The sequence below is a fragment of the Aotus nancymaae genome, unplaced genomic scaffold, assembly GCF_030222135.1.
Source record: "Aotus nancymaae isolate 86718 unplaced genomic scaffold, 86718_ANA_hifiasm-v0.15.2.pri h1tg000065l, whole genome shotgun sequence".
NCBI lineage: Eukaryota > Metazoa > Chordata > Mammalia > Primates > Aotidae > Aotus > Aotus nancymaae.
Window position 1 is genome coordinate 6287000 of NW_026988480.1, and position 9599 is coordinate 6296598.

General features: G+C 38.3%; 1 pseudogene; it reads left to right on the plus strand.

Moving 5' to 3' along the window:
• The first annotated feature begins 1237 nt into the window (after positions 1-1237).
• Positions 1238-8828, plus strand: LOC105721981 (rab GDP dissociation inhibitor beta-like; annotated as a pseudogene).
• Positions 8829-9599: the final 771 nt, after the last annotated feature.

Below are 9599 nucleotides of genomic sequence, written 5' to 3' on the forward strand. Positions count from 1 at the left end.
CAAGTAGCTAGGCATCCTATGATCCAGTTATGTTGTCACATAAAATTAACTATCCAAGCCCATACATTGAGAATTTTTAGGAGAACTGGGGCTAGAAAAAAAGTGTCCTATAATCAAGGCTATTTTTTTTCTGCCACATTTCCCTGCTTCTTAATGATAAACCAATCCTTCTGGGAAAAAAACAGTACAATGTGAAGCCTACTCACCAAACTGTCCCCTGTGCCCCATGATCTCCTATCAAAGGGGCGATGAATCAGCACATTCTTGATGGTTTGAACTGCTTGCCAAAATAAATAGCAAACAGCAGTGGAGCTCAGCTTAGAAACAACATCAATAGATTCTAATACTGCAGGGCATATTGGTTAGCGATTCTGTGAGATGTTCTCATGGGACACCTATCCTCCCCATTTGGCTGTCATTCTTTGTCCTTACAGTTGGTTTGCAAGAGCTGAGAATTTTAAATTCATTTTTAACCATCCATATGCACAATAAACAGCAGACAACGACTCTCTACAGATAAACTTGGATCAGAATAAATGTGTGACCAAACAGGAATACGTTTTAAGGAAGAAGGAAAAAAAGTTTTTGTGTTATCTATTTTATTTACTTTTACTTTTTATGTTTTAGCTTTGTATCTTTGGGCCTGAAAAGGTGGTTGAAACAACAGAGGGGCTGGGTACAAGCCCTGCCTCTATCATTAATTTGCTATCTTATTTCATATGCTTTGTAAAAATAAATCAAAGATTGCATGACTTGATTTTCCAGTTTACCACATATTTATGGAAGAGAGCTGTCTACTAGATGTTGTGTGTGCTAGGGATCTTCTGCCCATCATATCAGTAACCCTTTCTGCAGTTTCACATGGTAGACATTATTATTCCCATTTCATTCAACTGAGTAAATGGCACAGTAGTGATTTACATGCTGCTAACATTAAATCCACTATTCTTCAAACCGTGTAAACGAAATAATACATTTAAGCCATTCTCAAGCAGGGGAAATACATACTTAGGAAAATGAAGTCAAAGTATTGAAGATGATATTTTTAAATTACACGATTTTCATAAAATTGAAGATCCACAGTGTAAACTTAACTAGAAATAATCTTTCCTTAAAAAGTGGAGAGGTGCTCTTCCCTTTTCCCTCATGGCAGAGAACACCTCACTGCCCTGAAGGGTGGTTACGGAGTCCGGGTGGCTTCTCCTTTCTCTGGTCCTGCATTCACGCTTGCCCCACCATGAATGAAGAGTACAAGACGATCATGCTGGGCATAGGCCTGATGGAATGTATCCTTTCAGGTATAATGTTAGTGAAGGGAAAGAAAGTTCTTCATATGAATTGAAACCCTTACTATGGAGGAGAGAGTGCCTCTATAACACCACTGGAAGATTTATACAAAAGATTTAAAATACCAGGATCACCACCTGCATCAGTAGGGAGAGGAAGAAACTGTAGTGTTGACCTGATTCCCAAGTTCCTTATAGCTAATGGTCAGCTGGTTAAGATGCTGCTTTTTACAGAGGTAACTCACTAACTGGATTTTAGTGACTAAAGGGAGCTTTGTCTATAAGGGTGGACAAATCTACAAGGATTCTTCCACTGAGGCAGAAGCCCTGGCATCTAGCTTAAGGGGACTGTTTAAACAATGTCGCTTCAGGAAATCCCTAGTGTAAGTTCCAACTTAGATGGAAAAGATCTGAGAATTTTTGAGGGAATTGATCCTAAGAAAACCCAATGTGAGAGGTGTATAAGAAATTTTATTTGGGCCAAGATGTTACAGATTTTACTGGTCATGCTTTTGCGTTTTACAGAACTGATGACTACTTAGATCAACCATGTTGTGAAACCATTAATGGAATTAAACATGACAGTGAATCTTTTCAAGATATGGCAGAAGTCCATCCCTTTATCCACTCTGTGGCCTTGGAGAACTGTCACACGGCTGTTTGCAAGGCTAAGTGCTATGTATAGAGGTACCTATATGCTGAATAAACCTATTGAATAAATCATTGTGCAGAATGGAAAAGTAATTGGTGTAAAATCCAGAGGAGAAGTTGCTCGCTGTAAGTAGCTCATCTGTGACCCCCGCTATGTAAAAGATTGGCTAGAAAAAGTGGACCAAGTAATCAGAGTTACTTGGGTCCTCAGCCAGCCCATCAAGAACACCAGTGATGTCAACTCCTGTCAGGTCATTATTCCAGAGAACTGAGTCAGTCAAAAGTCAGATATCTGGATTTGCACAATCTCCTCCATGCACAGTGTAGCAGCACTTTCACTAGAAAAGAAGGTAAAATCCAGTTATAAGACATGTCATTCATTTAATTATCTCTGGACAGAACTAATTTAGACTAGGATGATATTTACTAGCTTCAAAAGCAAGTTTGAGATTACGTCCTGTCATTCAAATGAGTAATTCTGAATCCTTATGGCTGGGGAAGTATCTGATCTCTCCTGCTTACAAGAATAAAGAGAAGAATGGACCATCACTCTACTGAGAAAACCACAGTTGATTTTGCCACACTAGGTTGGCTAATACATTATCTTTTCCAAAGAAATAAGAGCATATCAATAATTTTTACCAGAGATGTTCTGATAAAATTAATCTAAGTTTGCAAAATACATATGAAAGTCAATTGAGGCAACTTTTGGTGAAATGTGAATGAAGAACTTAGTGAAGTTTTCAGTATGATTTCTAAGCTCCCATTAGTAATCAAGACAAAACACAAAATCATTTTAAATGGAATTTAACTGCCTAATTAAAAAAAATTCAATTTTAAAAAAATGTAATATAAAAGAGTCAAAAAGGGACACTCTTTTGTTAAGTCTGAATACTCCAGCAAATGTTACCTTTAGTCATCAGGAGCCCCTTATATTTAGAGACTAAGTTTGAATTTATGTGTCTGAGTCCATGATCACAGTGGATTTCATCTCTCAGTTGGGTCAGACCATAAATAAGGCTGTATCAGCTGATTCCAGTCTCTAAATATAAGTCTTATGTTTAGGCTAAAAATAGTTAATTCACATGCAGTGCAAAAGATCCTGGATTCTAAAATGTATTTTAAAATTTCCCTTCTCAGAGTGGAATGACTTTGCACTTCAATTTGTTTATTGTCCTGTGGAAGATGTACAGGAAAACATTCTTTATATTTAATAAAACTGTCATGGGAATGAAACTAGTGTTTATTTAAAAATCAAAAAAGAAATCTCTATTTTGAATGAACCAACACACAAGTATAAGAACATCTGTAAAGGTTTCAATTTGGCTTTACTATATAGAGTTAGTTTTTAGAGTTATCATTTGCCAATTTCATGTTTACCTACCTCCCTGACTTGTGTTGAATAGATCAAAAAAAAAAAAAAATGATGACTCTGCTTGCTGAATTGAAAATAAGTTGGAGTTTAGAAACCATTTGTATCTTTAATGGCCTTCTGGTAAAGTATTCTCTGGGGCACCAGGTCCTTCAAGCAGATGTTGCCTTGAAATGAGGGGCTTTTCCCTTTGGACACCAACCACATCTTTGCTTTGTTCGTTGCAGTCTCTAGGCCCCCAGTCACAAGCGATATGATCTAACTTGGTCCTAGTGCAGCAGGTTGAATTTTGAAATAAATGTTGTTTCTAAATGTTATGGTTAGATTTAGAAAGAGTGGCATGACCAATTAAAAAATTAGTCAATGACTTAAGACTGCGGTCAGGCGCACACCCACTTAGTCTTGAGTACATTCTCTCCAGGCAGTTTGATGTCAGAACTTGTGCAGCCTGTCTCATGTGGTAGCTCTGACATCAAGCGAGCAGGAGTCCTTTTCCACCACTGACCACTGACCTGCAAGATAGACTCGGCACTGCTGCAGACACCACAGGTGGCCAGGGCATTGCCCATTTACCTCTGTATGGAGAGCTAAGAGCTATCACCCTTATTCAACTCCAAGCCAGGGTCTGGGGGTCAGCATCAAATAGCACTGAAATGTCCTTTTATTAACTCTTACCAAAGCAGTCTGTGTTCTCTGCATAGGGCCCAACACATAAGGAGAAAAGAACAACGCAGAACTGTGAACTAACTTCTAAATTGATAAAAACCATGTTTGATTCAACCTTTCTGAATTTCTATTTTGAGCAAAATAAAATACAAAAGGGCAGGAGATCATGGTTTCAGATTGGCCTAAGATCGAATTCTGGTCCTGACAGTTAACTGCCATATCACTTATGCAAGTGATTTCACCTCCCTGAACTCCAATTGTCTTATCTAGGAAGGGGATTGGTATCTGCACCTCAGAGCAGTATAGATAACGCTGTGAGTTTTAAGGAGAGAGCCCCACTTCCAGCAGTATGGGCTGCTATGGAGAGTGAAGGAAGAGAAGTGGGGAGAGGCAGTGGGGTGCCCACCTGGAAGCCAACATTAGCTGGGAACCTGACCTGTGGGCAGGAACTGACACTGAGAATTGACTAAAGAAACTCAAAAATACCTGAAAGTTCATCTGTTCCAGTGCTGGGAACAGAAAAGTCTGAAGACGCTGTGTGGAAGCTTATAAAAGTGGAACATACTCTGTCCAGGAACATGGCAAATTGGTCCTGTATATAAAGAAACTGAAACTTAGAATAAAAGCGAACAGCTTGGCCAAAGTCACATGACCCCTTATTTAAAAGTCGGAATTTAAACAAGTTATTGTATGTACTGATCTGATGATTTCTGCATCCCTTGGGCTGGAAGGTCACCTGGACAGAGAAGATGGAGGCAGAAAAAAAAGGATAGAGATGGAGAGAGTTCCAAGGAGAGATGAAGTGCAGCATCAGAAATATGTAAGACTTGGATAAAAGGAGACCACATGTACATCTCCCAGGCCACACGCCTGCCATTCCCTGAGACACTCCCCCAGCATAGCACAAAATTGCCACACAGTACACCCACCACAGCTGTCCCAGGGAGCGGGCACAGTGAGGCAGGCTAGGGACAGTAGGACTCCCCCAGCACAGTGATTACAGGAGAACTCATTCATCGACTGCTTGGCTTGCATCTTCATTCATTCTTTCATTCCTACGACCAGTCCTAAACACTGAACACAAGTGTAAATTTCATGCCTCAACACTAGATGAGACACCATCTCTGCCTTCAAAAAGCTCATGACTTTCTTGAGAAAAGTCTGAAGACACTGTGTGGACGATTATAAAAGTGGAACCTACTCTGTCCAGGAACATGGCAAATTGGTCCTTAGTCCACAAAGTGTTAACAAGCTGATTATATAAACAGATATAAGCATGTGTTTTTCTCTTATGTTTTTGAATATTCTCCCTCCAAGCAAACAAAACATCTGGTGAACAATTATGATCTGCTGCCAGCTGCATTCATGAAGTAGAAGGTGACATCAGTGTGGCTATGACACAAAAGCCCACTTCAGACTCAACTGCCTAACCTATCCAAATAAAGCCACTGGAAATATTTAGGAATACGTATTTTATTTATTTTATTTTATTTATGTGTTTTTCTTTTTTAAAAATATATTTTAAAACTTTTAAGTTCAGGGCTACAAGTGCAAGTTTGTTACATAGGTAAGCTTATTTGATTAGGGTTTATTGTACAGACAATTTCATCACCCAGGTATTAAGTGTAGTACCCAGTAATTATTTTTTCGGATTCTCTCCCTCCTCACACCCTCCACCTTCTGAAAGGCCCCAGTGTGTGTTGTTCCTCTCTATGTGTCCATGGCGTTCTCATCATTTAGCTCCCACTTGTAAGTGAGAACATGTGGTACTTGGTTTTTTGTTCCTGTGTTACTTTGCTAAGCATAATGGACTCCAGTTTCATCCATGACCCTGCAAAGGACATGATCTCATTCTTTTTTTATGGCTGTATTATAAGGAATATACATTTTAAAAGCAACTTTTGTAGCCTTGGGTAATTTAAAAAACAAAAAAAAACTTATGACTGGACAAAAATGACAACAGAGAACTAGCTCTTAATATAGAAAAATTTGCAAAAAAAAACCATTGTGAGGAGTAACAGGTCAATCTAAATGTTACTGTATTAAACTGTAGACACATTCCATGGGAAGAAAAAGAATATTTCCAAAAATCTCTGTTTCATATTCATATTCTTTAGCAGATTAAAGAAAAAAAGTGGCTATCTAGTGAGAACATCAGAACAATCAGAAATGACAAATGATTGCTTTCAGATGGAAAATATGATTATTAAAATTTCAAAAGCTGGAAACAATACTGAACAGGAAGGAAATGGAATTTGTTGTTAAGAGGAAAGTTTCTCCTACTTAGAAGACAAAGTATTATCAGATGAAGACAAAGTGAAAAACTACAAGCTACTGATAAAAGCTATAGATCCCAGAGAATAAAAAAACTCATCTGTGTATACGTGTCTGGGTTCATGTATGTGTTCCTGTGCCTTAACGTGTGTATGTGTGTGCGTGTGTGTGCTTATACCTAACTAGAAGGGAAGACAACCAACAGCTATAGTCATAGGATTCACAGAAAAGACATACTCAATCTGAAGAAAGTTCTTGAAGAGAAAACAAATAATAAAAAAAAGATTGACATCCAGACATGCCTTGGTAAAATTTCTGATTTTTTGAAAATAAGAAGAACCAATGTAAAAATGTCTATAATATGATTTACAGAAAACACAACTATCTGCAAAGGAAAAGAATTAATAAATTAGCATTAGGCTTCTCTTCTACAATACTAAATGTGGGAAGATAGTAAATCCCATAGAGAACTGTATTGAGGAAAGAGAAAAATGTTGCCCTCTTCATGGATGCCACTCAACACTGCCCTTTTTGCAACTCTGACCTAGAATAAGTCTCATGTCTCAGCAGCAAATGCCTTCTGTTGGGTGAGGAGCAATTGCTCGATGTTGCCCAATGAGGCTCTGATTCATCTTACTGGCAGAGGTGCCTGTTCTCTGTCCTGTGGAGGGGTCTTTCTTTTCCATCATTCCCCTGGGCCATGGAGCCATGTGGGTGTTGGAGCACCACACAGCTTTCCAGCCTGATTCCTGCTTGGAAAACACTGAAGACCCAAAGACTAACAGTCAAATCAGTCAAAGAGTTTTTTTTGTTTTTGTTTTTTTGCCTTTGTTCATATTTTCCTTTATTTTCTATACACTTTTCTTAGAAAAGTTTGCCCTATAATCTGTTGTAAAAATTATTATTGTAATACTTTATGTATTACTAAAAAACAAATGAAGAAAATTATACTCTGATACTCTGACATTCATCTATTACTTCATAAATGTTAAAATGTGGGAAAAATATTTTTCTTAGAACCAGGGAAATCAATGTATTCCAGTCAGTCTGTGTGTATAATCACAGCCTAAATTGTTTCAAGAAAGTTTTCAAATTTTTGGTACTTTAAAAAATTTCTTGCTTCCAGATCTTTCTTTGCACAAACTACAGACTACATTGGACTACTTAGAGCAAGAGGTGAGAGTACCATCATCCTTAGTATGATTTTGCCTCGATTTGCTATAACTAACTGAAAGGTTTAATTGGGTCTTTGCCACTCAAAGCTTTTTTCTCAGATCCATGCCTTAATATTTGGGCTACACAAGAAAATGTTTTTCCTGCCACATATAGCAACAGATTTTTGGACCTCTGTATTTCTTTTCCTTCCTGCTTGCAGGGTGATCAGTTCTTCCTGAGCTGCTCTCGCTCTTCCCCCTCTCACTATTTTTCCTCTTCTCTGCCTCTCTCTTTCTCTCTTTCCTACTCTGTAATACCTTGAAAAATAGAGCTTATAGCAACGAATACATGGTGAAAATATTCTATTTCCCAACTTCTTCCACCAGAGCTACAATTTCAGCCAATAATTTCCAAGATATTAAACTTTTGGCTTTACCAACTGTTGTTTCACCCCATGGCATGAGTCTCAATTGTTTAAGTCTCAGGGAAGCTTCCTCATTGCATGCCATCCAAAAATAAAGCCAGTGGCTTCATTATACATATACATATATATATATATATACACATTCATACACACACATACACATACACACACACATATATTATATACATGTGTATATATAAATATATATATATGGTATGAGGAGGTAATTAATAAAGTTTAAACATGAGTGTGGCCTTGGAGCCATCTTTTCTGGGTTGGAATGTCAATTCTTTCAGCTTTTAGTACCTGGGAAACTCTAGCCAAGTTACTTAAACATTATTTTCCCACCCCAAAAAAATAGATTACCTTGTTAAGTAAGTTATTGGATGTTTCTAAAGCCACTTCTATGCCTGAGACAGAATGACAAGGCATGCCACCACAGCCGTACCTAGCCCCCATCTCCTGTGTATGGCTAATGTGTTATGTCCGTGCTCCAACAGTTTTTTCCTACTGGATTCTTAAAGTAAGTCATAGCCTTGCCGTGATGTTAGTTGTGAATGAAGTGTTTGTTTGCTTTAAGAATTATGTCAGAAATGGGAAAATTCTAGAATTAATTAAGGATGCCTAAAATAAAGAAGTATATTAGGCTGAGAAATTCTTTGTCTTTAAACTGTCAATTAATGAGAAAACACATAATATTATTTCTTTGTTCTGCAAATAAGATAGGACCTTTCACTGAGTTAATTTGATTTTGATCTTCAGTACTAAAAATACAACTTAGCCAACCACCTCCTATATACAGTAATCCCCTCTTATTTGAGGTTTTACTTTGCAAGATTTCAGTTATCCAAGATCTGCTGTTGTCCTAAAATATTAAATGGAATATTCCAGAAATAAACATATGCTTTAACTTGTTCACCATTCTGCATAGTGTTGACGTAGAATTTTTACTTCTTAGTTCAGCCACAACCAAGAAACATTAGGCAAGTGGACGTACTGAAGGGTAAGAAGAGCAGAATTTATTGGGCAAAAAGGAAAAAAGAAAAGAAAAGAAAAAAATAATAAAATAAAGCAAGAGGGAGCCCTGCTAATGGGTTCCCGCCTCACTGATTAAATACCAGGGCACCATGCATGAACTGAAGAGGGCAGGCTCCTCCTCACTGCACAAGGCATGAACTTTCCATGACTCTGCCCCATCCTCCCAGTGTGCAGGTGGGTCCCCAGTCCATTGCAGGAATGTGCAGACAAGACCCTGGGCAGGATCCCTCACCTGCATAAAAGCAACTGATGTAAATCCTTGTAGGGGAAGGTGGGAGATTCTCCAGGGATGCCCCTGATCTGTTTCCTGAATCTATCATTCCACCCTCTAAAGAAATACATCTAGCTACCATTAAAGTAAGGCTAAGGATAAAGACGAAGACCAATCTTAACTGCTTCCTGCTGACACGGGGCACTATTTTGGAGTCAGAGCTCACTCAGAGGCTGATCTAAGGGTACCCTGCAGAAGGGCTATAGTCAGAGGCTCTGGTTGCATGATGGTTTGAAGCTTGATGGCTTGTAGGTGAGAAAAGACAAACCGGGTTATTAGAAAACATGTATCAAAATGAAACAAAGGTGGGGTAAGGACAGCTCAAAAATTCCAAGGTCTTTTGCCAATTTGCACAGGAAGAGGGAGGAAAAAATCCCTACTGGTAAAAAAAAAGTTTACCTTTTGCTGGCATTTCAGACTTCTGGATTTCCTTCCCCCAAGCCCAATCCTAAATCAACCAGT